General features: G+C 50.7%; 1 protein-coding gene across 2 annotated transcripts in view; it reads right to left on the bottom strand.

Annotated features, from left to right (window-relative positions):
• Positions 1 to 14,361, bottom strand: part of EPB41L1 (erythrocyte membrane protein band 4.1 like 1) — a 103,396-nt gene that overhangs the window by 75,799 nt on the left and 13,236 nt on the right. The window lies entirely within an intron of this gene.

Raw genomic sequence — 14,361 nt, 5'->3', positions numbered from 1 at the left:
CACGTGGCCGAGAATCCAGAAGACTGTGAGTGGAGGCATGGCATAAGCAGAGCTGGGCTTTAGGAAGATAAATTTGTCCTTCGTGAGGAGCAAGTAACTGGAGAGTAGGAGAGACCTGGACCTGGTCGTGGGCCAGAGAGCATTACGATAATCCAGGCAAGATCAATTACCACTTGCCTTCCCTCTGTCCACCTCTTCCTATCATTAAGCAGGAAAGCAGAGTGCAATGGTTCTCAAAGCGTGGTCCCTGGAACAGCAGTATCATCGGAGAACGCCTTAGTGCACAAATCCTCAGGTCCCCAGATCTACAGAGTCAGAAACTTGGGGGTTCAGAGAAGTAACCCTCTCACGGTTCTGATGCACACTCAGGTAGGAGATCTGACCGCACAGAGGCTAGGGGCCGTGCTGCCTCCAAAGGAACTCTACATTCTGGAGTCAGAAGACGTGGCTCCATGTCTTGACTCAGACATTAACCAGTGTGCATAATCTCTTTGGCCTCAGTTTACTTATAATAACCCTATGTGGTTATTATAAAGATCAAAGAAGTTAACACATGCACTTTTCTTAGAAGAGTTCCCGGCATACAGTAAGTGGTCAATGAACGTTAATTATCATTTTTAATCCTCACGTGCCACTTCATCTAAACTCCTATGGTACCAAGTTGAATTCCTCCCACATACGATGGACCAGCATCTGTCTCCTGCCATAAGTTATGGCCTCCTGCCTGTCCATCGTATAATATCCCTAGGCCCACTCCCCCATAGCACCAGTGACTTTTCTCCAGGCCAAAGGTGCCAGTTCCTCTCCCAGAAGGCAAGGGTATGTCTTGTGTCAAGGCACAGAAGGCGGATTTAATGTCTTGAGCTAAGGTGCCCTATTAGGGATCAAGTCAGAAGATGCCCCATGAGTCTCTTCCTACAAGACTATCTGGGAATAGAAAGGTCTGGAAGCGAGTGCCCAGCTGCCCACTGCCACGAAAGCGTCAAGCCTATCCAGCTGCTCCAAGCCAGACAGAAGGGAATGGGAACAGTACCTGGGGTTCTGCCTACTGCAGGGACTGGATCCAAACTCAGGGAACCAGCCAGCGGAAGATGGTATCGACAAACCTCGACTCCAATCTTGGCAATGAGATCTCAGGTAGTCATTTTCCTCTCTGGATTCAATTTCCTTACCTCTAATGGGAGGGGGTTGGCCTAGTGTGGTTCTTAACCTTTTGTGGGTCGTGGTTTTCTCTGAAAATGAGATGAAAACTGCAGAGCTTTCATACATCATGCACATGAACGTACACACACGCGTGCACACGCACGGGCGCTTCACGTTATTTCAGGCATCAAGAGACCTCATGCCCATGCATTGATCACCTCCTGCGTCCATGGACACTTGGTCAAGAAACCTTAGCTGGATGGTCTCTAATCATCCGTGATAAGAAATCAGCTGCATTTGTATCTAATTTAAAGGAACGCTATGTGAAAAAATTTCACCAAAATGATGAAATCTGAAATGGGATATCATAGGATTCAATTGTTGTTGGGCTAAATGCTATGCATCCCTCCCAGAGCCTGCCCCCTGCCTTGTCCTGCTGCCTCTGCAGGCTGCCCTCCTCTTCCTGCTCCCCCCAGGCAGCAGGGAGTGAGCACACAGTCCTGAAGACAACCCCGGCCCCCATGGGCTGTCTCTGCCACTTCCCAAAGAGTAGACAGATTGTGCCCAGCCATGAGAAGGTAGAAGAGGAGGAGCTTGCCCGCCTCTCGTTCCTCCACCCCAAATCCCCAGCTCAGATGCCAACCACTAAAGAGGGTCCCAGATGCCAACCCCCACCTCCAACACGCAGACAGACAGACACACACACACAGACACACATTCAGACACGCATATACCCTCCCTCACATAGCCACAGCCAAGGGACTACAACTCCAGACACTTGGTGGTGCGGTCACTCAGAACAGGCAAGAGATATTTTTAGAGGCCAAGTGACAGGATGGGTGAGAGCAGTTCCACTCTGTCAGAGCGACTGCTGCCACCGCCAGCTCTGATGAATCACTACCCACTACGTGAATGTACACGGCTGTCAGCATGGCCAGAGAGGCTGCGCCAGCATCTAGAATGAATGTCTTGGATTGGTGACCACGCTGATCACACCAGGCTGAGCCCAGGATCACACCAGGGGCAAGACTGCCCAGCCCGAGCCTGAGCCCGAGCCCGTGCAGCCGAGCTGGACCCGTAGCCCAGCCCAGCCCAGCCTCCCCTGACCAACACAGCCTTCCCCCGGGCAGCCTACACTAGGCCACCAGGCCATGCAGGGGCCCCTCTCTCTGCAAGAGTCCCTTCAGAGTAGCTACTGATACCTGTCCTCCTCCGGAGTCCATCTGAGGAAGCCTCTCCCCCCTCCCCCCACCTCACTGCAGTCTGGTATTAAGGCATTAAGGCATTAAGGCAAAGAGCACGTAGGTAGTAAGTCAGGCAGACTTGAACAGTGTCAACGCTGTTGTCAGCTGATTTCATCTTTCTGGAGGGCACTTTGGAAAAGTGCATTCTAAGCCTTAAAAGTGTACATAACTTTAAGCCGGAAATTCTTCCTCTACAATACATATACACAAAGATATAGCCATGAGAACATTTGCTTTGTGTGTACAAGAGTCTTGTACACCAGAGTGAAGTGGGAATTAGAACTAATAGAAATGCCCCCAAATAGCGGCTATGTTATATAAATAATGATACAGAAATATCCTGAAATATAATGCAGTTGTTAAAATACAGTGTTGTGAATCTATATGATTGTATGTAATAACATTCATAACAGAATACAAATTTTTAAAAAGCAGGTACAAAACAGTATGTAACACATGATCCAGTTTCTATAAAATGTATGTGTGCATGCACAGAAAAAGAAGAAAACTAGAGGGGCGCCTGGGTGGCTCAGCTGACTAACCATCTGCCTCCGGCTGGGGTCCTGATCTCAGGGTCCTGGGATCAAGCCCTGCGTCTGCCTCTCTGCCTCTCCCCCTCCCCCCTTGCTTGTGCTCCCTCTCTCTCTCTCTCTCTCTCTCTCTCAAATAAATAAATAAATAAATAAAATATTTTTTAAAAAAATAGAAAGAAAAGAAAACTGGAAGGAAATATACAAAAAATAATGTTCCCAGATGTCGTTTTTTGACAGTGGAATTATTTCTTTTGTGCTTATTTGGGTTTTGTTTTACTTCCTTGCTGATTTTCTGGTGTGCGGATGTGTGAGAACATATATTATTTACATAAGAAAGATAATAAGAAAGGCCCATTACTCTCAGCTGACTCACAGCCTCTGGCCTGAATCATTCAAAGCCCTTCCCGGTTCTCATTAGAGCCCCCATCCCTTCAGCCACCACTCTTACCAAGTCTCCCTCTGGCTTTGAACTTCCACACCCTCCCCAGGAGCCCCCTGGAGTTCACTAATTGGGGGCCCCATCCAACCTCCCCCACAGTCCCCTGACACAGGCCTCCCCAGCGGAAGTGCCCTCCTCCAGGAAAGCCTTCCCATGAATGTCATCTAGACAGAGAGTCCGATCCAGAGAGGATGCATCTCATTTTACGATAAGGGAAATGAGTATTATAATAAAGATAAAAGTGGTAGTAAATCTGTTGGTGGGAATGTAAATTGGTGCAGCCACTGTGGAAAACAGTATGGAGGTTCCTCAAACAATTAAAAATCGAAATACCCTACGATCCAGTGATTCCACTACTGGGTACGTACCCAGTAAAAATGAAAACACTAATTCAAAAAGATATATGCACTCCTGTATTTATTGCAGCATTATTTACAAAAGCCAAGATATGGAAGCAGCCCAAGTGTCCATCCACAGATGAATGGAGAAAGAAGACGTGACAAGTATCTACAGTGGAATATTACTCAGCCATAAAAAAGGAGGAGATCATGCTGTTTGTGACCACACGGATGGACCCAGAGGGTATTATGCTACGTGAAAGAAGTCAGACTGAGAAAGACAAATACCAAATGATTTCACGCATATGTGACATCTAAAAACAAACAAACAAATGAATAAACAAACAAAAAGGAGAATCAGACATATAAATACAGAGAACAAACTGATAGTTGCCAGAGGGGAGAGGCATGGGCAAAATGGGTGAAGGTGCGTGGGAGACGCAGGCCTCCACTTACGGAATGAATGAAGTCACAGGAATAAAAGGCGAGGTGTAGGGGATACAGTCAATGATGCCGTAACACCATCTGGTGACAGGTGGCAGCTACACTTGTGGTGAGCGCAGCATAAGGTACAGAGAAGCTGAATCACTATGTTGTACACCTGAAACCAATGTCACATTGTATGTCAACTATACTGGAATTTATTTAAAAAATCTTAACAAGAGGTAGTAAACATGCACAATATTCCATTTTCCTTTTTTCTAGAGCATTTTATTGTACTCATATCACTTAACCCTCACAACGGCTTTCAAAGTGGGAGTTGTACCCATTATATAGAGGAGGACACTGAGGCCCCGCAAGGGTAGCAGCACACCACTTGCCAAAGTCAGGATTCAGACGCAGGTCTGACTTGCGTATAGAAGGAGTTAAATAGAAGAACTGAACAGGGTATCCTGAGCCCACATTCTAAGGAGCCGTATTCTACAGAGCCCTCCCTTCCAGCCGAGCTCATAGTCGCTACACCACCATCCCCGGCCCAGAACCCCCACGACAGCCCATCTAGGACCACATGCCCAGCATCTCCACACCAGGCCATCATTCCCTCCCAGCTCCGGAGGTGGGGCCTTGCTGCCTCCTCGGGTCTCCTAGCAACGAGATGTCGTGCCATGCACTCTCTCCACCTCTGCTCAGGCCCATCTCACTGGGGAGGCAGCAGCTGGCAGGCTCCTCTCACTGGGGTTACGGCCCCCCGTGTGGCTGGGGGGAGGGAGGGGAGGAGATGGAATCAGCCTGCATGGCCCCCACGCTAGGCCTGCTCCCAGCTCCACATTTGGGGCACAGGCTTCGGCTGCACTGTCCTTTCCTCCAGCTTCTGACTATCGGCTGACTGGGACAAAAAAAAAAAAAGAAGTGGAATCCTAGGCCTTGCATTCTAGTCAATTCCAATTTACTTCTGTATTTTTGAAGTACGCACATGGAATCTTCCCACCAGAATACTAATATTAAAAATAGCAATTGGGGCGCCTGGGTGGCACAGCGGTTAGGCGTCTGCCTTCGGCTCAGGGAGTGATCCCGGCGTTGTGGGATCGAGCCCCACATCAGGCTCCTCTGCTGTGGGCCTGCTTCTTCCTCTCCCACTCCCCCTGCTTGTGTTCCCTCTCTCGCTGGCTGTCTCTATCTCTGTCGAATAAATAAATAAAATCTTTAAAAAAAAAATAGCAATAATAGGGGCTCCCGGGTGGCTCAGTCGGTTAAGCGTCCCGCTCTTGATCTCGGCTCAGGTCTCGATCTCAGGGTGGTGGGATGGCGCCCCGTGTTGGGTTCTACGCTCAGTGCAGAATCTGCTTGTCCCTCTCCCTCCCCCGGGTCTGCCCCTTTCCCCACGTGCACCTTCTCTCTCACCCTCTCTCTCGCTCTCAAACAAATAAATAAAATCTTTTTTTTAAAAAAAAGCAACAATAAAAGTACTAGCAACAAAACAGCTACTTTATCTTTTTTTTAATAGTAATTTTTTATTATGTTAGTCACCACAGCTACCTTATCTTTATTCAATGCTCCAAACCAGCCCTGAGAAGCAGGACCTAGTAGCCCCATTTTACAGATGAGGAAACTGAGATGTAACTCACGTAAGGACACCCAGCTAGGGAATGGCAGCACAAGGATTTGAACAAGTGTGCCCGACACTAAGTGTACACTGACCACTGCCCCGCACCACATCTCTCAGAAATAGATCATCCGGCCCTACCCCTTTCCCACGGAGGTGAGGAAGCCAAGACTCAGAGCAGGAGAACGACTCGTCATCAGCCAGCATCTGTTTATTTACTAAGCAGCTGCTGTGTGCTGTGAATGAAGAAAGCTTTTGACTCCCACGTTCATTGGTAGTTGGGCTATGACTACATACTGATTATCGTCAAAACTGAGCAATGGGCTCGTGGAGGTTCGTTATACTAGTCCCTCTAATTCTCAGCAGGTTTGAAATTTTCCATAATAAAAAAAAAGTTAAAATAAAGAAAAAAGGACAACAGAAAGACGGCGATAAGCATGTAAAGTCTAAGTCTGGCTTGAATTTACAAAACCAGTAAAATCACCTAAACTTAGAAATATTTTGCTCTGACAGTTTTGAAGGTCAGGAAAAGGCAGGTGTAACTGGAACCCACTTAGAAGCCTCTCTTTCTCCATCTTTCTATACAATGTTCTGCCTCTGTGCTGTTGCTAGGAAACCGGGGAGCCAGGAGAATCCCAGGCTGGCTGGCCGGGCCCTCTCCCCTCCCTCACTGCCCCTCTGGGGGGTACAGTGCCCCTGCCCCTGGAGCTGACCCTAGCGGGCAGCTCTCTGACACGACGCAGACTGAGCTCCCGTCCACCGCTGGGAGAGAGGTGAGTATAAATTCACAGAACTATGATGAGAAAGCAAATTACAGGCCTCTCTCTGCAGGTCCCCAGCTCACCAAAACTTCCTAGCAGTCAGAGGGCCTTTACTCAGGTTGCTCCAAGTCTCCAGAGACAGCAAACACACACGAGGCAGGAGAGTGACTGTGTGAGTGAGAGTGAGAGAAGCCGCCCAACAGAGGCAGAAACTGTGACCGGTGGGGATAGGGAAGCCACTGGGCGGCAGCACCGCATAAGGGTCAAGGACGCTGGCCGCAGGTCCCGGGCTTGGAGCCTCCGTCTTCACCTCTCTGAGCCTTCCTTCCTCAGCTGCAGATGGAGGATAATTCTGTCTATGGTACGGAGTGGACATAGGGATTGAATGGGGCAATACAGGGTGAGTGCGTAAGCACACAATAAAGAGTGGCTTAAAAAACTGCTAACCAGGGGCTCCTGGGTGGCTCGGTAGGTTAAGCGTCTGACTCTTGATTTCGGCTCCAGGTCATGATCTCAGGGTCGTGGGATCGAGCCCCGCGTTGGGCTCCGCACTGAGTGTGGAGCTTGCTTGGGATTCTCTCTCTCCCTCTGCTTCTGCGCCCTCTTTCCCTTGAGATTCTTCCCGCCTCTCCCTCCACGCCACCCAACCCCCGCACACGCGCTCTCTCTCAAATAAATACATCAATCTTTAAAAAAAAAAAGTGCTAACCACATGATCCAGCAATTCTGGGATATGCCCAAAAGATCTGAAAGCGTGGTCTTGAAGAGATATTTGTACATCTGTGTTCCTAGCAGCGTTATTCACAACCACCAAGAAGTAGAAGCAACACAAGAGTCCAACAACAGATGAACGGATAAGCAAAATGTGTCCCACGCATACGATGGAATATTATTCAGTCTTAAAAAGGAAGGAAATTCTGACACATGCTGGAACATGGATGGACCTTGCAGTCATTATGCCAGTGACGTAAGCCAGACACAAAGAGGCACATACTGTTTGATGCCATTTATATGAGGCGCATACAGTCGGCGGATTCACAGAGACAGGAAGTGGAGTGCTGGTTACCAGGGGCTGGGAGGAGAGAGAGGACGGGAGAGGTCTTGTTTAACGGCTATAGAGTTTCGGTTTTGCATGGAAGAAGCTCTGGAGATGGACGTGGTGAAGGCTGCATGCCAGCACGAATGTACTCAACGCGGCTGATCTGTACGCTTAAAAATGGTGGAGATAATAAATGCATGTTATGAGTATTTTACCACGGCAAAAAATAAATAATAAGTAATTAAAAAACAAAGTACCAGGCAGAAAACCCCAAAACAGAGTAAAAGACTAAGAGACAAAGCTAAAGAGATAGGAAGGACTGGAAAAGTATGCAGAAACGGGGTGATGCAAAGAGAAGAAACACACTCCACCTGCACACCCTCCTGAGGCCGCGGAGCACAAATGGAGGGCTTTCCAGCAAGGCCGTGCACTTCCCGGGTGCCCCCGGCCTGCCTCCTACCCGAATTTTGCCCCTACTCAGGCGCTGTTCTGATCATCACTGAAGCAGAGGCCTCTCGGAGAGTCTGACCTCACTCTTCCCCCCTGCCCAGAATCCTCAGGGAAAGAGGGAAGGACAGAAGCCCAGAAGGAAGTGAAGGAAAGAATAACAGGCAGAGAGGGCAAGGCAGCATAGCAGCACGTGAAAAGGCCCGAGGGTATGAGCCACGTGTGGAGAGCGCTCCAGGGTGGCCGGATGCTCAGGCGTGCTGGAGAAGTAGGAAGGAGAGAGGGGGCAAAGGGCAAATGGGGAAAGGCCTTTACTGACCACCGACCACACACTGGACACGTCCTGCATCATCATCTTAGCAATCTTCAAAGTAATCCTGACAGGCAGGTACGCATTACCCATTTTATGGAGGAAGAAATGAAAATTCAGATAGATTAAAGTAACTCGCCCCAGGAAACACAGATGGTAAGGGGAGAGCAGGGATTCAAAAACCAGCTGACTCCTAACCTTGTGCTTATTTCTTCAGCCCCTGGGATATCGGTACCAAAGGCCAAGAGTGTGGGCTCTGGAGTCACACTAGCTGTGTGATCTGGAGAAAATCACTTAACCTCCTGGGTGTCCATTTCCTCAGCTGTTGAGTGGGAATGAGCATAGCCCCTTCATCATATAGGTTTAAGAAAATTAAATGAATACAATATCGCAACAAAAGTGCATTGTGTGCAGTGAAAACATACAGTAGCTTTTATTAGTCATTATGCTTAGGGCCCTAGGGACTACGCAGAGACCCCCACAGACAGACTGGCCACGTTGCTTGTCCCTGGCTGAGTCCAGTGCCGTCTCTGGAGCAAGGCAGAGGCCAGACCCAGATCCCTGAGAGCACCGAGAGCCCAGGCTGCACAGTAACCCTGTAGCAGCAGCAGGAACATCCTGGAAATGACCTTCTCCACTCTCTGATCTCGACTCCATGGCCTGAGCAAGTTGTTCTGCAGATGCTCCCTCAGTGGGACGTGGTCTAAGCAGCCTCCAATCTCATGGAGTGACCATAATAGAAACAAGCAGGGCTGCCAAGTTGCTACCCACTGGCCTCCACCATGGGCTGACCCCTGCCCCTCGGCACCTTCTGGGATGAGGTGACCTATAGTCGCAGAGCGTCAACACCAGGAAGGCCTTCGGAGACCCTCTACCTCCATTCCTCATCATACGGATCAAACACCAAGGCCTGGAGATAAGTGGGGACCTACTTAAGGTCACACCGTGAACCAGGGGCAAAGCTAGAACACAACGCTGGCCACCTAACTGCCTGGTCTTTCCCATTTGTTTTGCCATTCCTCCATTTTGTCGTGTCAAATTAAAGTCTACATATTCAACTTTCAACTCTGGAAGGCTGGCCTTATGCGAAAAGCAAGAACTTTGGGGACAGGCAGACTGGGTTCAAATCCCAGCTCCACCCCCTCCTTGCTGAATGGCCCTTCATTTGCTTATATATTAGAAGACGGTGGAGGACAGCAGCTAAGGGGGCAGGTTATAGCCCTAGCTCTGCTACTCCCTGGTGGGCAAGTCACGCTGGCAATCCCTGCTTCAGTTGCCTCTTCTCTAAAGCCCGCCTCACGTAGTCATGGTACAGAATGAGAAAAATATACAGGAAGGACCTGGCACAGCGTTTGCTGTGGGGTAAGCACCTGCTGAACACTGCCTACCGCTAGCACGGTATCTCCAGTCTGAACCCAAGGCTGAAGCACGCCGCCAGCAGGTGGCACAAGGCACCTGAGTCTCAAAGCTCTAGTGCCGTCAGTTCCCCTCATGCAGTCATGGGGTGTTAAAGCTGGCAAGGGCCCCGGGTGACAGACAATAGAGTCGTGACCCAGATGGAAATGACTTGCTTAAGGTCACGGAGCAAGTTAAGGAGGTGAAGTAGAACCCAGATCTCTTGACTCCTACCGACTTAATTCTATAAACACGAGCGCTTAGCGTCCAGGCAACCGTGCTTGTGCGTAGATCTGAGAGGGAAGAGACCCCAAATACCAAAGTGTAGCTGCTCTCGGCCAGAACAGAACTGAGCAACTTGCCATCGTGGTGGACACGGGTCAGAAGCAGGGTGGGGCTCCATGCTGGCAGAGCAGGCCAGCTGGGCCAGCCGCCAAAGTGGCACCATAGGCACAGCTCAGGGCCCTCTCATCAGCTACATAATAAAGTAATTATGGGATTAGGGATAAAATTAGTCACTTGTGTAATTATTTTGCTTAGAACAAGAACAGAAAGGGCCTTTTTTTAAAGAGTTGTGCCTGGGCCCCTCCCACGAGCTCCGCTGCAGAGACGCAGATGAGTGAACATAGACACAAACACATATACACACAGCAGTGATGGCGGTGCGTAAACAGGGCTCCTCGGCTTCCTGGCGCGGTTCCTCGCCTGTCCTAACCTTCAAGGCCGGGAGCTATGTTCTCTGATGTTTGCCTCGTGGAACACTTTGTCGCACGGTCACAGGGTACACTGCCTCCCCTCAGAGCCCTCCATCACAGAGAATCTGGGGATATGGTCTCTCAGGCCTCTCCCCAACCAAGCATAATTAGATCTGGGTTCCCCTGGCCTTTCCTCCATTATAGAGGCTGGTGGTAGAGTTCCCACAGTACCTGGGGGTCCACCAATCCAGAGAGACTCCTGGTATTGGTCACTGTGATAGGCAGAATAATGGCCCCCCAACGATATCCGTGTTCTAACCCCTAAATCTGTATGTTACCTCACACGGCAGAAGGGACTTTGCACGTGTGATTAGGTTAAGAAGTTTGAGATGAGATTCTCCTGAATCATCCACGTGGTCCCCATCTAATCAATGCTTAGGTCCTTATAAGTGAAAGAGGGAAGCCGGGGACTGAAGTCACAGAAGGAGGTGTGACGGTGGAACCAGAGGTTGGAGCGACGCCGTTGCTGGAGGGGGGACAGAAGGCGAAAGGAAGGCAGCCCTGTCAACACCTTGATCTTAGCCCCATCAGGCCCAGTTCCAGACTTCTGACCTCCAAGACCATAAAGTAATAAATCTGGGTTATTTTAAGACACTAAACATGTGGTAATTTGTTGCAAAAGCAGTAGGAAAGAAACTATTACAGCCACCTAAGGATCCTTGGAGCCCACCTTTGAAACTCCAGGTTTGAAGCCCCTGACGAAACTCTCTCCCCAAGGGCCAGCCAGGGGGATTCCTGGGGCCAACATGCACCCTAAATGCACCTCCAGGGATTACACTTGATAGGGGCTCAAACTCTAATTCAGAGAGATATCTATGGGGGAAACAGCACCCCAGAAAAGGGGGGAAAGGGAGATAGTTCTGGAAGGAAAGGGAGAGGCCCCACCTTACACTCTACTCCAGGGACTGGGCTCCTCTAACACATTCTCCAACACAGGGACACGGGCCTCCATAAATCAGACCATCCCCAGGGGTAGGCCAGCATCTGGGAAAGAGACCACCAGAAGGTCAGAAGCCTGGCCAAGTCACTAGGTGGCTTCCTCTCTCTGAACCTCACCATCGTCACCACACCTTGCGAGACGGACACTCTCATTATACCCATTTTATGGCTGAGGAGCTGGACTCAAGCAGGTGGAGAGGGGAGCCCGCTTTGAACCTAGGCTGCCTCACTCCACAGCCCTACCCCGGGCCCCCTCCTAGCGTGAATGATTGCTAGACAGAGGATGGTCCCGACACCCCCTGCGCACAAGGAACCGGTTCGGCAGACCTGAGGGGGGTCAAAAACAGCCTGCCCTTCCACTCGGTGGATGCTGGGCTTTCAAGGGGCCCAGCAATCCGACAAGATCTACCAGGAGCTTGGAAGGGATCCGCAGCCCTTGACCCAGAATGCTACTCCTGGCATCCCCCCACTAACAGGCATCACCTAAAATACAGCAAAAGCACCTCGTGCAACGTTCACTGCAGTGTTATTCATCAGAGCAAAGACTGGAAACAACCTGAATGACCAGCACAGGGAAAGGGGTGAATTGGTCTTGTATCTGATGGGACTCTCTGTAACGACGCAGAAGGCCGCTCCGCAGACACGGCCGAGGGAACACACGGGACAGCCCTGAGACGCACCAGGAGGACTACGGCTACCCAAGAAAGGGGCGGAGGGGAGAGTGGGAAGGAAACACACCAAACTCCCAACCATACTCATACTAAGGAGTCTCTTTTTCCCTCTTCCTGCTTTTTAAAATCCCTGTACTGTGTTGTTACCTTCTTAATTTAAAAAAGAAAGTTTCCTCTAGAGGCGCCTGGGTGGCTCAGTTGGGTAAATGTCTACCTTCAGCTCAGGTCATGATCCTGGAGTTCTGGGATCAAGTCCACCGTGGGGCTCCCTGCCCAGCGGGGAGTCTGCTTCTCCCTCTGCCCCTCCTCCTGCTCATGCTCTCTCTCTCTCTTGCTCTCTCTCTCTCATAAATAAATAAAATAATTTAAAAAATAATAAAAAAGGAAGTTTCCTTTAAAAAAACAACAATAACCATGATGAAGCCCTGAGGAACCCACACAGGGAGACGTCGAGGAAAGAAGGGGGAAGAGGTGAACGAGAAGTGGCCGGAGAGGCAGTGGCAAAGCCAGAAAGAAGGGTGTGGTGTGGTGGAGATGGAGGAAAGAGAGGGAAGAGGGGGATCCCTGGGGTCAGTGGCTCCTGCGAGGCGCTGGTACCCAGTGCTGGCCCGTATGCCCCTGACCGTATTCACAAGGCAAGCCGGGTGCCAAGAAGGCTCTAGTTATTGACCCCCCTGTTCCCCACTGAGGAGTCTCCGAGTGCTCCCACCATGACCAGTGTCCCCAGGAGCGGCATTCCCAAGACAAACCAAGCAGTAAGAGGAGCAACGATGTACCACACCCATGGCCACGGACTCCTGTCCCAGCCCAAGCAGAACAGAGGCCGCCTCGCAGAAGAACCTGGTCAGGATTTTCCTGATCCATAACCACTCACCGATTCTACCACGGTGCACGGCACACACACACACACACACACACACACTCGCTCCTTGGGCCCTTCTCGGCCTCTTTGAGACACGTCCCTCAGATTCTGGGCCTCCTGGATATAAGCAGACACACAGGCATGCGGAGTCACATACCCGTTCACACACATTCCCCCACCCACCCACCCACACACCCCCAGCCTGCTTCCTTCTCCTGAAAACCCCCTTCCTCCCTCTCTCCACCCACCTCATCACGGCCCTCAGGTCAACCTGAGCCCAGGAGGGAAGGCTCCCCAGCAACTGACGTCCAACTTCACTGTCCCACTCCTGCCTCCCCCCGCACACGTGGCAGGCGGTGGCCAAGTCCGGTTGCTGCTTCTACAGCCCAGACGTGGAGGGAGGCTGGGCCACAGAGCTGAAAGCTAAACTAGGCTCTGAAGGCCAGTGACCTAAGAAGACACCTCTGACCCTCAATCTAGTGAGCCAACAAGAAGCAGGGCTGAGTCACTACCAGATGGCCCCCTTGACACCCCCATTCTAAGGAAACTGGCAACCCTTCCTGCTGCCCACAGCCCAGCCAGCCTGCGGTAATGAGCGTGGCTGGGCCAAGACAAGGCCAGTATCAATTAGGCCACCCCCTTTCCTGCCAGTGAGCTCAGCCTCTTTACTTTGCTCTGATTTCAGCTCATCTGAAACATCCTCATTTGAGGTCCCTGGAGGATCTTAAAAGTGTGATTCAAACATTAGCTCTGACACACAGCCTCCCCCACTCAGACATCACCCGCCCAAGGCAACACTTTTCTCTCCCTGCCGTTCGGCACTACCAGGAATGAGCAGTTTCTACGGTCAGCCACGTCAAGCCCTCCGATCCAGACCTGACCCAGCTCCTCGCAATTTCAGGGCAGAGACTGGGGAAGGGGACATGGTGCCTCCAGTACGGCGGACACGTCATTTTGTTCTACCTCTGTAACAGCTCCCTGAGGTGGCATTACAATTCCTGCGCCACGGATGCCGAAACTGAGCCGAGCAGCCCTGCCAAGGTCACTTAGCCAACACGTGGCTGAGTTAGGCCTGGAACCCAGGACTGCTGGGCCGCAGGGTTCACCCAACGACCCACCTGCCCCAGCAGGCCCCATTCTACACACGGCCCAGCCCCTCCCTGAGCAGAGATGGGGCATTCATCACTGGCCATCCCCGGCCCATTTACCCCGAGCCTAGTGACAGGTGGAAGGAATGACTTAAGAAGGGCTGCAGGATTTGGGGCTTCTAGGAGAAACTTGAGAGAACACAAATTTCCTAGGAAGAAAAACAAACAAAACAGAACAATGCTAGCGGCTGTTTGCAACTCCCTATTCTGCCATGCATTCAACCTTAGACAACACAGTCAGAGGCTAGACGGGAGTACAAAGGCCAAAAAGAAGAGGCTGTGGGTTTTGTGGT

The sequence above is a fragment of the Ursus maritimus genome, unplaced genomic scaffold, assembly GCF_017311325.1.
Source record: "Ursus maritimus isolate PB19 unplaced genomic scaffold, ASM1731132v1 scaffold_22, whole genome shotgun sequence".
Taxonomy (NCBI): domain Eukaryota; kingdom Metazoa; phylum Chordata; class Mammalia; order Carnivora; family Ursidae; genus Ursus; species Ursus maritimus.
Note: the sequence above shows the minus strand (reverse complement) of the source record. Positions and strands in the feature narration are given on the sequence as shown.